This window comes from Mesitornis unicolor, unplaced genomic scaffold (assembly GCF_000695765.1).
Source record: "Mesitornis unicolor isolate BGI_N332 unplaced genomic scaffold, ASM69576v1 scaffold6721, whole genome shotgun sequence".
NCBI lineage: Eukaryota > Metazoa > Chordata > Aves > Mesitornithiformes > Mesitornithidae > Mesitornis > Mesitornis unicolor.
The window spans coordinates 40,496-58,659 of NW_010165687.1; the positions used below are offsets into that span (position 1 = coordinate 40,496).

The 18,164-nt window shown below is 45.4% G+C and overlaps 1 protein-coding gene across 1 annotated transcript in view; it reads right to left on the reverse strand.

The window, feature by feature from the left end:
- The window catches only part of RABGAP1L (RAB GTPase activating protein 1-like), a 66,828-nt gene that overhangs the window by 32,854 nt on the left and 15,810 nt on the right, over positions 1 to 18,164 (reverse strand). The window lies entirely within an intron of this gene.

An 18,164-nucleotide genomic window follows, 5' to 3' on the forward strand; every position in this document is an offset into this window, starting at 1 on the left:
CCTCCAAAAAGAGCATGTGCTGGATGCTGCAAGTCTGGTAGGAATTTCCAGTTCAGGTTGCTGGTAGCATATGGTTATGCTTTTGCTTTCCAGAATAAACAGGGTCAGAGCCACCTTGCTTTTCTCTTTTTCCTGTGCTCCTGGGGTATCCTTATCAAAGATTACATGGGCATCTACACAGCACCAGGTGCTATTTGCATTTGAATATGAAACTTGAGCAACAACTGTACCCTGCAGGATTAAAAACCCAACATCTCCTTCGCTTAAATACGGGGGGAAAATTACACGTTATTGCTAGGAAACAGAGAGCGTTCTAATAGGCTTATGGCAAACAAAAAATGCAGCACTTGAGGTTAAATCCTCGGGACTAAAGCAGATTCTGATCATGCTTAACCCTTGCAAGAGGAAGAAAGGTATTTGTTTCCTTGAAATCCACCTACTGTGCATTTTTTTACATTTTTTGTCTTCACAGGCTTGCAAATTTCTTCCAATTAATTCCCACGGCAGAGACACTTCAGAATCCGATCCTGAAGCGGTGCCCAGCTCACGAGACCGCTCCCTGTGTCCGCTGTACAAAACTCATACCTGCTACACTAAATCCTGCTCGGTTTTTCCGAAGCGCTTTAAACGACGGCTTCCTCTCGGCTCTCCTTGCCCTGTGGGATGGGCTGAGTTTTTCTCGTAGCCCGAGTTCACAGCGCTCGCTGCGAGCGGCTCCTCCTGGGCGCGGACAAAGGCACCTGTTGTGAGGGCACAGGAAGTCCCGCCCCGCCAGCACCTGCGCCGGGGGCTCCCTGCGGGGCCCGCCACGGCACCGGCACCGGCGGCGGGCGCGGGGAAGAGCGCGGGCGGGGTCACCGCAAACACCGCCGTCCTGAGGGGAGACCGGTTTAATTGGAGAATGCAAATGATCGCAGCTAATCAGATCCCTCCCTTGGTACAGCCACCAGGCATTTCTATTTATAAGGAATTATGGACTAGAACCTAGGTTTTATTTTTTTTTCCATCTTAAACAGAAGGGTTGCAATTATTTAACAGAACTAAGTCTACATATTACTACTGCATTATTAGCCAAGTGATTCCTCGTGCATCTATTCTTACCAGAGGGCTTGTAATTTTGGCATGTTCTAACTAGCAATCGCAAGAACCAGCAACTGATTTTTGATGTTGGCTAATGCGTATCTTTGCTTTGAAAAGGATGTTTTTCAGCAGTTATTTCAAGCTAATGGAGCTGAGCTGCCCCAAAATCCCTATGAACCTGCATTTTACGTCCATGTTAACAGTTTATGCTATGCTCTGAATCAGCCCACAAAAATCAGAAGTATCAAGCCAGTTAAACAAAATCTTTTGAATAAAGCTGACCGAAGCAAATATGCCCACCCAGACCCAGTGGCAGCACGCTCGCACCAGAGGAACTGGAAAGCAGAAGGCAAGGAGAGTGATGCCCTTGGCCACCTCCCCAGGCCACACTACACACCACTCCCAGCATTTCCATACAGAGCCTTCCCTTCAGCCTGCATTTCTGAGTCCTGAAGTGCTGAATAATCTATCAAAAGACAACTAAAACCATGTCGTGCAGCCTCGTATTTCTTTAAAGCAAGCAGCGCTTCTCTGGATAACATCACGTCTACCTTGCAGCAGCCTTCCTCAAGGCACAGGAACGCAGTACCCTCCACAACACAGTTTTTGAAAACGTACCTCCAAAGCAGGAATTTTTGGCAAAGTGGTTCAAACAAGCAGTCAGGACGACAGAGGAGAGCCAGCAGACGGACAGCTGAGCTGCAGAAAACTGTTAACTAATTAAGGTTAAGTAGCCCTAATTACAGTTGTTGGGATTTAAATGCTGGTGGAGAATCGAAGGTGAATGGAAAATTCCCGAATTGAGCAAACCAGCTCGCTCAGCAAAGCAGAATCCTGCTCACTCCCAAGATAAAGTCACTCTCACTCCACCCCCAGGAATGTCTTGCTGCTATCTGACAGGGATAGGATCTTCTGATAGACGGGAAAGCGTTACGTATGTGAGGTATGTGCAGCTTCTTGCTAAGCACTCCCTTCCTGCCACCACATTTCTGAAACAGAAAGGCTTTTCTGCAATTCGCTTTTGAAGTATTAATGAATCTGGGAAGATCACAGCAGTCTTCAGATAAGGAGCCATAAAACTCCTCTCATGGCACTTGCAATGGCATTTGGCAGCCTTCAAGATAAGTTTACAGGATATTTTTCCCCAAATGGGAATGAATAACAGCAGCACCATGGTCTTTTCACAATTCCCTTACCCATTAATGACCTGTAACAACTGTTTCAATCAGGACCAGCAAGTACAAACCACTTGATTACAAGTCAAACCTGTTCTCTTCTCACCCACAAAGGACTCGCTGACCATGGAGAACATCAGATAGCCCAGATCTTCATCTGCACACTCAGACTCCTGCAGTACCACCTAAAGTCTCCCATCTCCATCATTTCTGCTCTCGGGAAGCTGCCTTGCTGCCCCAAATCCTTGTTCACACCAAAGACCTGTGCTGCAGGACAGGAGGGGAGCAGCTGCGCATCCCTTGCACGTGCGGTTATCCCAGTGAAGTGAGGAGTAAAGCATTTCCTGCTGTGCTGCTGCAGCCTTCAAGAAGGCTGCGATTTTATTCATAACTCTGTTCCAGTTTTAGACATCAGACGGTAAATAGCTTTAGATGCGTTTTTGGATTCAAAGTGAGCACTGAATGCTCAGCCGCTGCTCGCAGGAGTGCCCCACACCATTCGAGAAAAGCTGTAACCATGCTCAGGCTGATCTACAGTTCAGCAATTGCTTCTCCAAGTTTTGTTTTTATTATTTAAAATGTCAAATAGCATGGCCTAGTTTGGGGGCTTTTTTTTCTCAGAGAAGTGGGTGTATGCACCTGTGTTTCTCCTAAAATAATCCTCCAAATGTGTGGAAAGATCTGGGTCTGATGTGCTTCAGCATATGTACTTACACGGGCAAATCCTCTCAATCTGCAGCTATGCCACATTCTCCTGGTCTGAAAGCAGATCGTAAACTCGGGTTTTGCAGATGAAAGCCAGCAAAGCCATCCTGCTGGAGAGAGCCTGGCTGGGCCTGCTGAGGCAGAGGCGTTCCCAGCAAACGGGTGACGCTGGCCTGCACTCCTCCTCTGGACGAGCAGAGCCCACCGCAGGGAAAGCTCGGGGCTTAGGAGTCTTCATCTTCGGTTGCCAGCTCTGCCTCTTGAATTATTTACTGTAAACACGGATAGCAGAGGAGGGCAGTACTACCACCCGGGCCTCCTTCAGTCTCATGGGAGAGCGCTAGCAGCAAAGTCACTGCAGAAGCGCGAGGGACACTGACAAATGTATTCAGCACTTCGTTGTGAATTAAAAGGAATGTAGCAGAAAACACCCAAATTCCCCTCTCCCAGCCTCCCCAAATGAGCTGTGTGCCTCACAAAAACCTAGTCCTGCTCCCATGCAACAACCGCTGCACAAGGATTTTCTCCCACACAGCTCCTAGGTGATCTTTAAAGCTCACAAAAAGAAGTAAAACTATTTATTAGCCTCAAACGACAAAGGGTGGACGAGCAGGCCAGCCCATAAATCCCCAACCTGGTGAATGTCACTCCCTCCCTGTATTTTTAAAAGCGCATTCTCAATTAATTCTGTTATGCGTATTTGGTTTGTTTCTCAAAGAGATAGTTATTAATGCTTGCAATTTTAAAGGGTTTGGGTCAAGTTTGCCTTTCATTTCAGGTCTTACATTAACTTGAAACTACAGCTAAACAAGAGTATGAAGTGGCCTAAAACAAATCCGCCCATTTGATTTCTAAAAGCTATACAAACCTGAACGAGATTACACAGCTGGGATGCCAGCCCACAAGTACATACATACTCATTACTATTCAGCTCAGTCCCTTCCAGATTATGTTGCAGCCTTTTAAATTAACTCATGAGTGTCTTTAGATTTTTTCATTAACTAAATGAACATTTTTAATGTATACTTTCCTATTTGTTTTCCACACTGCCACTGTCACTTTCTAAGGGCACTAGAAGTTATTTCCTCTTTTCAGCTAAGTTTCTCTCAGATGGTAACTGGCAGCAATATCTCGCTTTGTGAACTTCTTGTGTGCAGAGAATCTGCATTGGAGCTGGGATGGCTTTTTGCTTTTCTGTGTTTTTCCAGAGGTGAAGGCAGCACCGGGCCCTGGCCAGGCCGAACTGAACCACTGGAGCAGTTCATCGCTTGGCCCCACAAAGAGCAGCGCTGTGACAAGGAAGACCCAGACATCCCTGAGCTCCAAGTAAAAGGAATATTGAACTGTGCTGTGAGATTTTGGAAACCCTAGCATTTGGCTGCTGAAAAAACAGATTTAACATTGGTTTTGGAACATACATTTTATGGAGAACCCAATATAACCCACTGAGGTGTAAACCAGAGCTGAGCGTATTTCCTCCTTCCCCATCCTTTTATTTTACCAAAACAGGGGATTTTTTTTCATCCCATTTGCAAAGGCAAGGGGTGGTACAGGTGAGCCCCACAACACGCAAACGGCTGCTCCAGCCTCATGCCCTCTGAGCAGGGCCATGCCAGCCTGCACTGCAGGCACCCTTACAGAAACCCCTCAGAAGAAAAACGCACAAATCCACAATCTGACTTAGAGCAGAATTTCCTGAAAAGCAGCAGGCTTATGCCAGCTGTTTCATGTTCCACCCCTCTTTGGAGACCCGTTTGTTATAGCCTCCCAGTCCAGCGATGGCAGACACCCATAAACCACGCAACACCACAAGGGAGGGAGGCGGCAGCGGTTCAACAGCAGGGCCCTGTCCTAGGGACCTTCCTGCCCCATGGCCACAGCCAGCGTCTCCTGAACCTACTCCCCGAGTTCAACCAGTGCAGACAGCCCTCTCCACTGCTGAAGGGACAACCATCAACAATCTGTGTCATTATAAATGTCCCTGAGGCTATTAATCCAACAACTGAATAACGTTTGAATACCACACAGACCGTACAAATGTCATTGAGAGCTAAGTTCTGGAATAAACTGATCCTAACCAATGCTACCTGAGAATTGTATTTTAAACTTGTTGCATTTATCGCTTCAATCAATATTGAAAAGGAAAAAAAAATGGGGTCAAGCACATCTTCCAAGAAAATTAGCACAGCAGTTGTACAGAAGTGCTTTGCACTTCTCATTATTTATATGGATTTCTGGCCCGGTTTCAGTATAGCTTGATTTAGGGATTTTACCCAAATAGCCCATAAGCTAACGCAAGCAGAGCCAAATTTTATCAAGCAAAAGCTTCACTGGAGTAACAGAGCTAGTTCAGGCGTCACACAAACAAACAATAATCATGCAGCAAGTATCTGTATCGTTACCTTCTCCACAGTCTACTGGCTTTTCATTTACAGCACATCATCAGCAAACAAGAGATATTAATTAACATCAAGTAACACATTAAATATTGGCATTTGTCATATGAAGAGACTCACATTGGGCCCAGGACTTGGGGCTTCTCATTCTAAAGCCACACCTGACACTTTCTCAAGGTAGGTTAATTTCTCTGTGTTTTTCTTTCCCTCCCCAAAGAGGGATTAGCAGTCCTTATCTACCTCCTAGAGGAAGATTAATAATGGTAAAATTTCTGAAAAATGCAAAACTGTAGGTGGTATTATTATTGCTGTTATGATGATGTTGTCTGACAAGTTCTCTCCCGAGTGCAGTTAAATCTCTTCAGAACTGGCCGTGCTGCACAGGGAGGTGGGACCCTGCAGGAGCACGCAATGAAACCTTTACCTGGATGACCTGTCTGGAGTGCCCTGTATCACACCAGATTTTGTATCTTTACTGACCATCACTTTGCACCTGGCTCTTAGCCTGGGACAAGAAAAAGAGGAGAAAGAATGAAAGGCTGGAGAGCCAGGCACTACAAGAAATTCTTGTAGAAGGAAAGAAGGAAAGAAATAAAGAAGGAAAGAAAGAAAAAAGCAGGACTGCAGCACACTCCCTGACCATCAAAACCACTGGAGGTGGCCAGGCACAAGCCCATCATAACATATTCTGCTGGGCAATGGTTAGACAGGTGCTGCTGGTACCTCCGGAGCACCCCAGCAAAGCCCCAGAAAGGTCTGTGGCCATGTCTTCCACATGCATCCCCTGCCAGCAGCCTCCTGAGAAAGGTGAGACATTTCTGTGTGTAAATATAGCACAATAGTAATGGCATACTGACTAAGCAAAAAAAGTATCTGCAGTATGATTGCTTGGAAGATAAGATAAAGAACAACTAAGACTGAAATGATGCGGGTGAGCAGGATGGCGAGCACATGGGGCCAGCTAAACTGGACTAAACCAGACTGACCAGTCCACGTAGCTCAGGGGCTGAAGCAGAGCAGTCACAGTTTGACTGTGAGATGCAGTCTAGACTGAGGCATGCTTGAAGACTCTGAAATGAGATTATTTCATGCATTATACATTAAAAGTACAAACTACTGATACTTTCCAGGAGAGCAGCATGTCCCACAATGCTGGAGTTACAAATGACTGAATACAGACAAAAAAGTCCACAGAACAGCACTTGCTAGTGTATTTTTATACCCAAGATGAGTAACAGGGATCTGATACAAAAAGCGTTTGACATGAGATCCATTTGCTAGGAAAGATGAAAGGCAACCAAGTCTCAGTGCTCCCCTGGACAAATTTCTCTGGAATTTGTACAGGCCAACTCCAGAAGAAGACACAAGCTCAGGACCGTGCAAACTGATGAGCTGTATGAGATTACCAGCAGCATCCACTAATCTGAGCTTCACATTATCCTTTGCTGCTAAGTCCCTGTTCATCACCACCCTGCACAGTGAAAGGGAAACTGTGTTCTCAGAAGATGATTTGGGAAACAAACTATTTTAGTGCTTAACTGTGCTGATCTGGTCTCCCACTGTGAAAATCTGCATCTACGTTTAATGCTTCAATATACCACAACAAGAAAAGCTGCTGTATTTACATATGATTTAAAGATTAACCTTTCTCGATTTGACTGCTAATAAGCTTACTTTAAGAGCTCAAATGGTACGCGTGGAGCAGGAGGGAAGGCAGGCTCTTACGTAGGTTATCAAAGAGATCTCTACGTGATGATGAGGCATTTCTGCATACATCAGAGACCGGAGATATTTCCACATACTCTTCTACTCTCCCCATTTGTCTTACTCCAGATTTGTCTTTTATTTAAAATCTGGATTACACGTCCTGTATTACTGCTACTACTACATCTATGCAACTAAAAGAAATGAGAGACTTCCTAAACAAAAACCAAAAAAACCAAAAAACCCATCAGGAATTGGTCCATCTCAGCAGAGATGTCCACAGGGCAAGAGGACATTTCTCCTTGGACCCAAGTGCTGAGGTTGGCATTTCTGCCACGTGTGCTTCCCGGGGAAGCTCCCTCCCTCGCAGCGTTCCTGTTCACTGCCCTCAACATCCAAATAAAGGGCTCTGTTGAGAGAGAAAACTGAACCATAACTTCTAATCTGTTCTCCATTTTTAACATGCCCGTTACATAGGGGAAGTGTTTACACAAAATTCCTTCTACAAGGAAGGCGAGGAAAGTGCCTGGAAGGAGTAAGAGCTAATGTCTGCTGATCTGAAGAAAAAATCCCCACAATAGCAGACAAAGAAAAACAGAGGATGCAATTCAATTTAGGATTATTTGAGGGAAAAAAGTTTTTAAAAGAGGTTTCTACCACCTTAAAATTCCTCAGTTTATTTCTAAATTACACCTTTAATATGATCAACAGCTATTTTCACTGTTTGGAAAGTCAATTCCCCAAGTAAAATGGGAAAAAAATGGTAAAGTTTGGTTTATAATGATGACAAAGTAAGAGATACCATTCTTTTGCTTCTAAGTTTTGATGTTGGTTATGAACGATAAGGTGGCAGTTTCAGCCTATCATCCTTTGGCCATCTATCAAATTTCAGTTCTGTGTTTACAGTTCAAATTAATCAGTGTCTGCATTTGTTCACTCACTTGGAGACCGCAAGAATAAGCCCTAAGGGTTCGTCCTTTTGCCTGTGACAATAGTGAACTGCGTCATTTAATCTAATGGTGTAAAACGCTGATCGGAAAATGAAGAAAAATAAAAACTCATAAGCTAATAACTCACATGAAAAAAGAAAAGCTACGTTGCTTTCCACATGTGGGTATTATACGCAGTGTAAATCCAGGTGACCTATGCAATGGTTTGAAAAGCTGTAAGATGTCCTTCTCTGCTGCATTTGGAGGAGAATATCTCAGTTTCCAGATACTATTTAAAAGTGTTTACTCTTGAAAAGTGGTGAAAGATTTGGTCTCCTTTCTCAACCATACCATGGTAGTGTCTTGAAATGCCACACAATATTCTTCTTCTGTAGATATGTCTCACTGCAGAACATCACAATAGCCTGGAGAACTAAACATGGACTTGGCAACACTGCTAGGACTGGAAGAGTTCTCAGGACAGTGAAAGGAACAAGTCACACAGGCGACTCTTGTGATCCAGATCCCTGACGTTGCACAGTATTGACAGTACCAAGATGGACAGTGTCTCTATTGAACTATCTTGGGGAAAAATGAACACAAGAGGATAGTTTCCTTCACACTACTAAGGACTATGAAATTGAGAAAGAGCAGAGACATCTGAGCCAGGTTTTTCTTCCCTCTCATAACGAAGTACGACAGCAGTAACAGAAAAAGCTCACTGAGCTGAAGATGGAGCACCCTAGCTTGGCCTCCCGTTATCAGTAGCACTCCACAAAACATGCAGGCTATTTTGTTGGGCAATACTATGCTTTTATTCTCACTCATTTTTAAATTTTTCATTAGGAACGTATGACCTATGCTCCCTTTATCAGTGTTGTTTGCACTCTGGTGCTCCTCTTGGGTCTTTCAGAGTTACAGGATTGCAGGGCAGCTGCTGGGCACAAGGCAGAACAAGAGGCAGCTTCCGCTCCCTGTATCTCCTCACATCTTCCCACAGGAAAGAGCCTTTTCTTCCTATCTTCAATCAATGAAACCAAGATCTGTTGACTCAGTCTTTTCAAATGTACCTGAAACAACTTCCCAGGGCAGTAAAAGTTATTCCTGGGCATTTCAGCTGGTTCTAAGCCTCCTGTTTTGTTCACAGCTCAGCTTAAGAAATATCTGAGATAACTTAAATACTTGCCTGAGCACTTCGCTCCTTTCTGAGCTCTGGGTGATAAACAGCACCAAAGCATAAATGCCAACACAAATAGCACAGCTTGGCTTGCGAAATCTCAGCCATATTAAAAATATACATGGAGCCGCAGGTCAGCAAAGGTTGGGCAATCAGCACTGCTCAGGAGGCACGTGAAAAGTGGACGTCCCGGTGACAGTTTAATAAATGACTAAAGGACCAGAAGTTCATTTTGAACAAATCAAACTACAGAATGAGCGTGCCAACCCACTCTCAAATATTTTAATTTTCCAAATGGGTAATTGAATGCTCAAAGGAAACACAGGGAAAATTCAGTTTGGACTTAAAACATTCTCACTTGGATGGAAAAAAAATTACACTTGGCCTCGTGCACAGCCCCTGTTCTGTTCATGTGCTTCTCTTTGTTCTTCTCCAGAGAGGGTCAGGTAATGGATGGTCATCAAAGCAGAAAAATGATGTTTTCCTACCAAAAAGAAGTCTATGATGAAAACTCCAACAGATGGACAAAGGTGCTGTCAGGCAGTAGCACCCAAAGGCAGTAAGGAGAACACCAAAAGGCAGCAGCTGTGGAAGAAGTCCAGGCCGGAGTCTCAGCTCATGAATATTGCCTCTGCTTGCTGAAGCAAAAAGGAAAAACATGCAAAAGGAGAAAGAGGGGAAAACCAGTTTGGTACCTGTTTGCTCCAAATAAATCTCTACAGAATTCATCTTTCTCTTTCTGAAGCTACAGAATTGGGCTGGAGTAATCTGAATTGTTTCTGAAGCCTTTACGCTGAACAGCATGACCGTTCTTTCATGGAAGTTACCACCGCTGCCTGACACGGATGCCGAGGTGACCAACGCTGCCACAACAAACACAGCCAGGCTCTGCTCCGGTCCATACACTCAATGCTTTCTTGGTTGTGAAAGCGACTCACATCAGTGGCCCTGAGTTTCCACCTGGGCAGGATGTGCCCCAGGCGACACAGGAGGTAACAGCGCACACAAACCACTTCCACCGTGCCCCATTTTGGGAGCACGGCTAGAACAAATGGCACGGTCACAGCTTCACGACGTGGCTGCTATCCTCTATCCGCATGTGGCCCCTACAAACGCTCTGCTAGTTCATCTATACACCAAATACTCCATCAGCAGCCTGCTCCTCACACAGTTTGAGGCAAACCTGTGCCCTGGCTGGGATCCCAACCCCACCCTACAACACTGCGGCTGCTCCTGCAGCACTGCCTCTGCAGCAGGGCTTCTCCCAGCACCGCGGGGCGGGTGAAGGACACCCGTCTGCTCCCTCTGTGCGGATCCAGATGGGCTACAAGAAACCTGCGACGCAGACGCAGCTCAAGTTAAAGCAGCCAGAAATAAAATAAGCAGAAAAATGGCTTAAAGCCATCTTTGTTCTGACCCTTTTTTCCCTCCATCACGGACTGTTGGGACCAAACAGACTCCCAGCCGCTGTCTCACACCAGGTACAGCAGTCCATGGCCAGCTACGCCTTCGAAACATACTTTCAGTGCACCCCTGCTTGCCAGTCCAGCTTGACAAACACCATGAGGAGTCTGCTCAGCTGATGAACAGGAAAATGAGTAGAAATAGGGTAGGGGATCACACTGGAGAGAAGACAAACAGCTATGCAAGTAAAGGCACCCTGCTGCAACTCGGAGGCTTACGGCTCTGCTTCCACGTTAGGGAAGAAATCTGCTTAGCTAAATAATAAGATGTATACGTAAATAAGAATAAGGGTGGGCTGCAGGAAAGCAGCCAGACCGTGGCCCTTTCAGTATTTTGGAGGTTGCTTAGCAACAGGCTGGCTGCTGCAGGGCTAAAGTAGCATGAAATTAGCAGCTTTCCAGCAAAAGACAAATTGAACGTAAAGCTGGGGCGGTGGCTGTTGAGTAGCAGCACGGAGAGCAGCATTAACTGGTGAATCTGAGCTGGTGGGCACCTTTCAGGAGCGTTTCCTGAGTGCGGGGGTCTTTAATTAATGTGGCCAAGGGGCTCTGTCCTGCCTGGGTACGGATAAATTCCAAAGCGTCTCTGGCAAGTTAATAATTCAGTCTTGATTAAAATTATGTCCATTACAGTCACTTCACGGGTTAATTACTTATTAACGATCTTAAATAGCTCAAACCTAATCATATCAGACTACCCTTGCTATATCAGTGCCAGCTGACTATAAACCACATCTTCAGTTGCAGAGTTACCTAATAAATCTCTCCATCATTTCAGGTCTAGGTTACCTTGATGCCATCTCTGCATTCACTTAAGGAATTTGGTCCCTGTGAATCCTTTGGGTAACTGAATCTCAACGGCATAGATCCACTTGTTCTGGCCAAATGCTGCCTCTGAATCACATTGCTTCTCCAGCCTTCTGGAACAACCCCGCGTGGACCCGGAGAATCATTATGTAGACAGCAGCTATTAGAACTGAGTAATGAGAACAGCAAGAACAACACGTGTACACACTTCATGGAAGACTTAAACCAGAGTTTTGAATGAAAGACTTTTCTGGGTCACTTAATCTGGGGCCAGATTGTACCAGTTAATTGTTCTCCACTGCTAAATGGGCGTGAAGTTGGTCTCTGGCAGCAAGATACAACCAGGCACCCATATGGCCCATGTTCCATTGGAAAGTGGTGTAGGAAGGTGGTCAAGTCAGGAGAGATGCTAAGTGGCTTGTCCAGGTGTTAAACAGCAGGAGGAGCGAGGAAACACAGTGGCCCCCCTTGCCCCTGTTTTTTACAGACACAAAGGGCAGTGATGATTTATTTTACTCCTTCTTTAGAGTAGCTTGTATTTGTGTGGCTCTTGAGAAACAGAGTAAGACCTATCTGAGGGCCTATGTGTAAAATAAATTTGCTTGGAGCAGAGAAACTTCTCACCTGCATCTCATCCTCCTTATGCCCCAACGCAGCGCGTAACCGTTCCTGTGAACGGGGTGGAGTGGGGTACACAAGCCATCACCAGTTCCATGGGCAGCAGATTAGGGATTGTAGAGCAGGTTGGCCGTCTTCAATCCTTATAATTTTGGGAATGATTTCTGGATCCTTCGGGGCTGCACACAGAGATGCCTTTGGCAATATTTTGTTCTCCTATTTGGCTGGAGTTGAAAAGAAGGCAACTGGGGCTCACTGATGTGGCAAACGCTTAGGCAAGATGCCCTCCATTTCCTTAATGAGACTATTAAATAAATCTGTCAGAGGTGCAATGATGAGTCTCAGAGGAAAGAAACACAGAGAGATAAGTGACTGTCCTGAGATATTCCTCACACACACGCACAAGAAAACAACCTGTAGGCTACAACGTAATCCCGTTGCTGGAGAAGTACATCACCTTAAAACACCCTGTCACTTTTCCTTTCTGCATGGCCAGAGTCAGATTTGTCTGAGCACACAGCTTCACCATCTGCTCCAGCTTCCCCTCCTCCGAATGGGAGATGATAAAGTCCTGCTTCACGGAGCTGCTGTGCTACATTCATCTCTGGGGTATTCAAAGAGTCAAGTGTCTGGTGAAACTGTCAGTGCTCCCTCAACTTGAGCAAAGGGAGAGACAGAAGGGAGACAGTCTTGGTTTAGGTCACAAGGATGCAAGGAATTTTGTTCTTTGCTCAAGTGAGTCCTTGCAGGTTTGCATCCCAGGATTGAATCTCCCCAAGGAGACTGAAAAATAACTGCTATATTAATACAAATATACTGGTTACCAGGCACACAGCAACTGACTCACATCGCTCTTCACCACACAGAATGTTAAAGTTTAACTATGACCCAGTACTGCTCATTTTCCAGTGCTTAAGCCCCGCTTTGTAGGGAATATGTATCACTTGTGGGGCTAGCAGCTGCGTGCATCGTCTGTTGAACCTGACTCCCCAGTGTGCCAAGCTAAAGGCCCAGTGCGACACAGATGGGCTGCAGGCTCCCTCTCCCTGGTACCATCAGTAGAGCAGCACAGGTCAGAAAGCGAAGTTACAGAGGGATGAGCACAGGATCTCTTCCTTCCCTTCACAGGACGGACAGATGGGGCAGCTGCTCAGCCATCACACCAACCGAGCACAGCAGAGCCACGGGAGGTTGTAAGTAGTGGAAACTACCAGGGAGAAGAAATGTAATAAGTGATGGTGCAGACAAGCCTGAACCTTGCATCCTGGTTGAGTATTAAGAGCAGAAAAGGAGAAGTGGGAAGAGCAAATAGCATCAACAGTGCTTAGGAGCTGGAAAGAGAAGATGTATTAAAATGCATGCTTATTTCTCTTAAAATGTCACTCTCTGTCAATTGTCATGGTTTCCAGACTTTCAGAGTTGAATTATATTGTAATTACATCCTATTTGGACAAGGTCACAAAAATAAAAGCTCCTTCCCACATTACTGTCTGCTGTATGTTCTTTACACTCCTCTAGCAGCCAAGTCTCCTTTTCTGATGTCAACAAATTTGCCTTCAGAATAAAACGCTGGTTTAGGTCCATTAGTGTAGTGTAAGGCACACTAAAAAGCTAAGAGCCATCATCACTCATCTTTCCCAGAAGCCTCCCAGAGCACAGACCTTGTTATCCTCTTGCTAATCTTACAATTCACTTCGTATCACAAAGGCAACAAAATGGAAACCAATACGAAACCCAGGCCCATGTAACCTTATTCCAGGTGCTTGTTCACATGCCCTCACCATTAAGGATTTGTGACATCCCATGCATCAGGGACTCAAAAAGCAGTTACCGGTTTTTCCCACCTCTCCCCATGCCCCCAGATTCCTGTGAATACATATAACCTTGTATAACATTGCAGTATGATGGATCAAAGGTTGAAAATCTGTAAGGCATGTAGGTAACCAGTTCCCTTGTTTAAACAGGTAGCCTGTAAACCCTGCCTGTGACAAAGTCCTTCTGCAGCCATTACTGCTGCTGACATTTTGTGAATGTTACAGTAAAGATGGAAAGAAAATAAAGAGGGACTCTGTGCTGTTCCCAGGGGAGCCAGGGTTCCCAACAAGCCCCCATGTGAGCTCTCAGCCCCACGCTGGATTTATAAATGTGCTGCTCGTTTCCTGCTTGCTTCGGCCATCAGGGCCTCAGCCTGCTTAGAGGATACGCTGCCTGATGGAGAGAGAGTGACGAGAGCGAGCAGAACGCGAGATGGACTCTGGCACAGCCCACAGCCCCCCGTGCTTCTGATGCACCTCAGCAATCCGTGCTGTGCCTGTGATGAACCCTTTCGCTCCAGGCTTGGAGGTCCTCTGCTGCTGGAGAGCAGGAGGAGGAGGAGGTTACCAGGCAGCGCCTTTGTCCCCTTCGTACCTCCATGGGGCCACCTCCCCCAGCGCTAACCAGGTGTCTTTGTCAAGTCCTGCAGTGCGTGAGTTCATCAGGTCGGCTGGAGAGGATGGCTCCAGTGCATCTCAGGGGAGAGCAAAAACACACTGTGCAACAACAGATCTCCCTGGGCTGGAGAGCCACTGCCTCTGCAAGAACCCCTCGTCACAGCGTCCTGCTGGAAACAAACTGTCCTGAGCAAGACGCTGCTTTCTTACTGCAGGTCCTTCCTCCTCAGACAGGAACACACCCTGCTTTGCTGTGCGCTTAGAAAAGGAAAAAACAAATCAAGTACGCTTGGAGGAAGTTCGTTACAACACAAACCTAAATCTTACTTTGCATTACAAGAAAAACAAGGGCCAAATTTGCCTCTGAGCTTCCTGCTGCTATTAAAAACAACGGGATTTGTGTCTATGCAGCCCCATGTTGAGTACGACGGTCCAGAGGAACTGCTGCAATGAAGAAAACTGTGTGCTGGAATCTACACTCTGCAGCTCCAAATTGCAGCTTCTTTCAGCACAAGAGCCCCCCTTCATTTCTACCTCACAAAGAAAGAAAAAGAACTTACTCTTTGCAGGACTATTTAAAATTTCAAAGTAATGCAGCAGTGACAAGGTGATGTTTTTTGTTGATGTGTTTTGGTTTTGGTTGGGGTTTTTTTCAGTTTCTGACAGGCCAGGTAGATCGCAAAGTCATCAGAATTAACAGCCTGACAATAATTTCTGTGTGTGTCACTGCCGATGAGAAGAGTCCAAACCGGGGCCGACAGTTTATCAGCAGGCGCAGGCGTTACTGAGCACAGCAGCTTCAGCTGGCTGCCGTGGGGAGAGCGGGAGCGCACGAGCGTGAGCAAGCAGGACAAACTGCTCTCGTTAGGCACCTAGGAATCAAAGCCCTGATCCATTTCCAATTTCTTCCACTGCTCTGGACCAGCGGAAATATAATCAATATTCCCTACTGTGTAAAGATGGAGCATCCCAGGTGGCACCATCAGCCTGCTTACTCAGACTGCCGTGAAATTGTTCCTCGTGAGGATGTACGATAAGGTCATTGATCCCGTGCTCTGAGCTACGGGTTAACAAAGGGATTTCCGAGATTAAGAAGAGCTGTTCAGACAATCACTTCACTCTGCTAAGAACTTTAGCTAAGTTTAGGGTTTTTTTCAGAGGTCGAAGCCTTAACCTCTAAGCCTCTCCAAGCAGTGTCAGCCACAGCATCCCTGTGCTAGTGAAGTACGCCTGTATTTCTCACTTGGGAAAGGAGAAGTGAGGAACCCTTCAGGCTGGAGGTCTGCTGAAGCTGAAGAGTCTGCAGCTCTGTTGTCACAGTAACTGGGTGACTCAACCTGACGTGCCCAATTTGGGCCTGAATTTGTGCCTATACTCCCAGATTTAAGAGATTATTTATTATGTCGATTAATTATTTGGAGAAGAGGTTTTCTGTTTTTTTCCATGGCTTTTGACTAACTTCACTTGCAGAATCAAATTTTGATTAAGTGTTATTGTCAAGGAAATTGCATTAATTAGGCAAAGGAAGTTGCAAGAATAATAAACAGATACAATAACATAATGAGGACTTGATGTTCATCTGCTGCTTGAACAACTGAATAGAAAAAGCAGATACATGGTCTAGGCTTCTCAGTGAACAGACCCACAATAATGCTCTTTATCCTGTCCTTTAAGTTTGTGTTGCAGGTGAGGAAGTGAGAGCAAAAGGACAAGGAACCCGTCATCCCCCCACAGCTTCCACAACTCATCCGTAAACCGGCAGGGCTGTGGGTGCCCATGTGAAGCAGCAGTGAGCTTCTGCAGACAGAGCCCGGCTGATGGGGCAGTGGGCTGACACCTCTCTGCCCCGGTGCTCACAGCGTAGCGTGAAGAACAGCAATTTGCAGAGGAATTCGTTCAGACTTAAGCAATATGAAACAGCCGAATGCCACAACACTATTTTAAAAAAGGAAAGAGGAAACTGGCACATTGTCATTCTAAACAAAATGAAACACCTCTGCCAATGGAGGCAAATACACTAGGGCGGTTCTATACAGCACTGTAACTGGGTTCTCCAAAGTCACTGGCGTACAGCTCTTCACCTCCAGGACCAGCCTGATGCAATTTATTTGTGCCCAAACACAAACAAACTGAACTACATAAACAATTTAACCCTGTGTTTCCTACACTACTTACTCTTCACAAGAGAAACAAGGCTATAATATGGTAAAAATAAAAGCAATTAACTGCAGGAAACCAGAGAGTCCTGAAGCAAAGCAATAAGGAGATCCTGACACTGCGAGTACTGCCCTTAGGAAGTACCCAGCTAAACTTCCACTTCAGTAGCTGCATATTGCTTAGGCAAGAGTCAAGTAACCACTCACTGAATTTAACTTCAAACAGCACCAATAATGGCAAAAATAATGCCTGGGGTTTGTAATGGAAAGTTATTAACAGGGACTTCAGTTCTAAAAGCTACTGCCATTGCAGAGCTCTGCACTTGTAAAATGCATACGGCCACCTTTCTATGCTTAGTTTTGTTTGCTCACTTATTTTCAAAGCAGGGTAATTCAACTGCAGGTGCCTGAGAAATCATACACCAGCAAAAATGCAGAAGGACACTGTCCTTGATGCCTATTCTTTGTTTATTTGCAAAACCTCTGGGGGGGAAAGGGAACACTGTCAGCCTCTCCCCAACCCCCATTACTTTTAAAAGTTTAAAATAAAGACACAATATTCTTTAGGAATCTGTTGTTTAAAAAGGAGTTGCCACAGACAACACAAAGACTTAGGCCAGCAAGGGCTGCACCATCTTGGTCCTGTGGCCTTCCGTATATGAAGAAATAGATTTCCTCTGAATTCTCTGAATTGACCTGAAAGAGGTCCAAGAGAGGCACAGATGAACTTTCACTTCCAGGGAGATTTCTCCATCTTAAGCCTGAACAGTTTTGTTGATGCTGAAGATAGTATCAAGGAACACTTCTTGGCCAGTATAAATATGGGGCAGAGAGCTCATTCCTAGGCATTTCTGCATCTATACTTCTACCTACACAAAACATGAAAGCCTGTGGTTTGGTTCCTTTTCATCATGGTCCTGAGTGCAGATCCTGAGATACATTTATTCTTCCTCTACAGTATCTTTTTGATCAGAGAAGCGTCTTCAAAAAGGATGTAATCTTACTGTGAGAACAAGAGGTACCGCAAACCAGCCAGGCACCACCATCACCCTCTGTGTTTATACTCAAACTCAAGGCATCCCTCAGAAACATCTCTTACAACTTACTGTGCTTGGTTTTTTCCAAGGAAAAAGCGGATTTTCCCTTCTACAGAACAACTGAGATGACTCCTACGCTGACAACAGTAACTCCATATACTCACCTCCACTTGACATACGGAGCACTGGAGGTGGAAAACTTTTTACAGAACATTGTAACGTGTCACCTTCTAAAAGGTTGGTCAACCCTCCAGCCAACCTGCAGCTGGGATTAAATTGTGTCCAATTCATCTTGGGAAAGATTTTCACATCCTCTTACTCATAGAGCTGAGTTATTTTAGACTGTGGCAAAGATGGCAGAAGACGGAAATGTCAAACAGTGCGACTCCCTGCCCTCTTCATCTATCGCTCTGGACTATTTTCAGAACCAAGGATGGCAAGGAGCTGTTATTTATCCAGAAGGAAAGAGCCAGATTGAAGAAGCT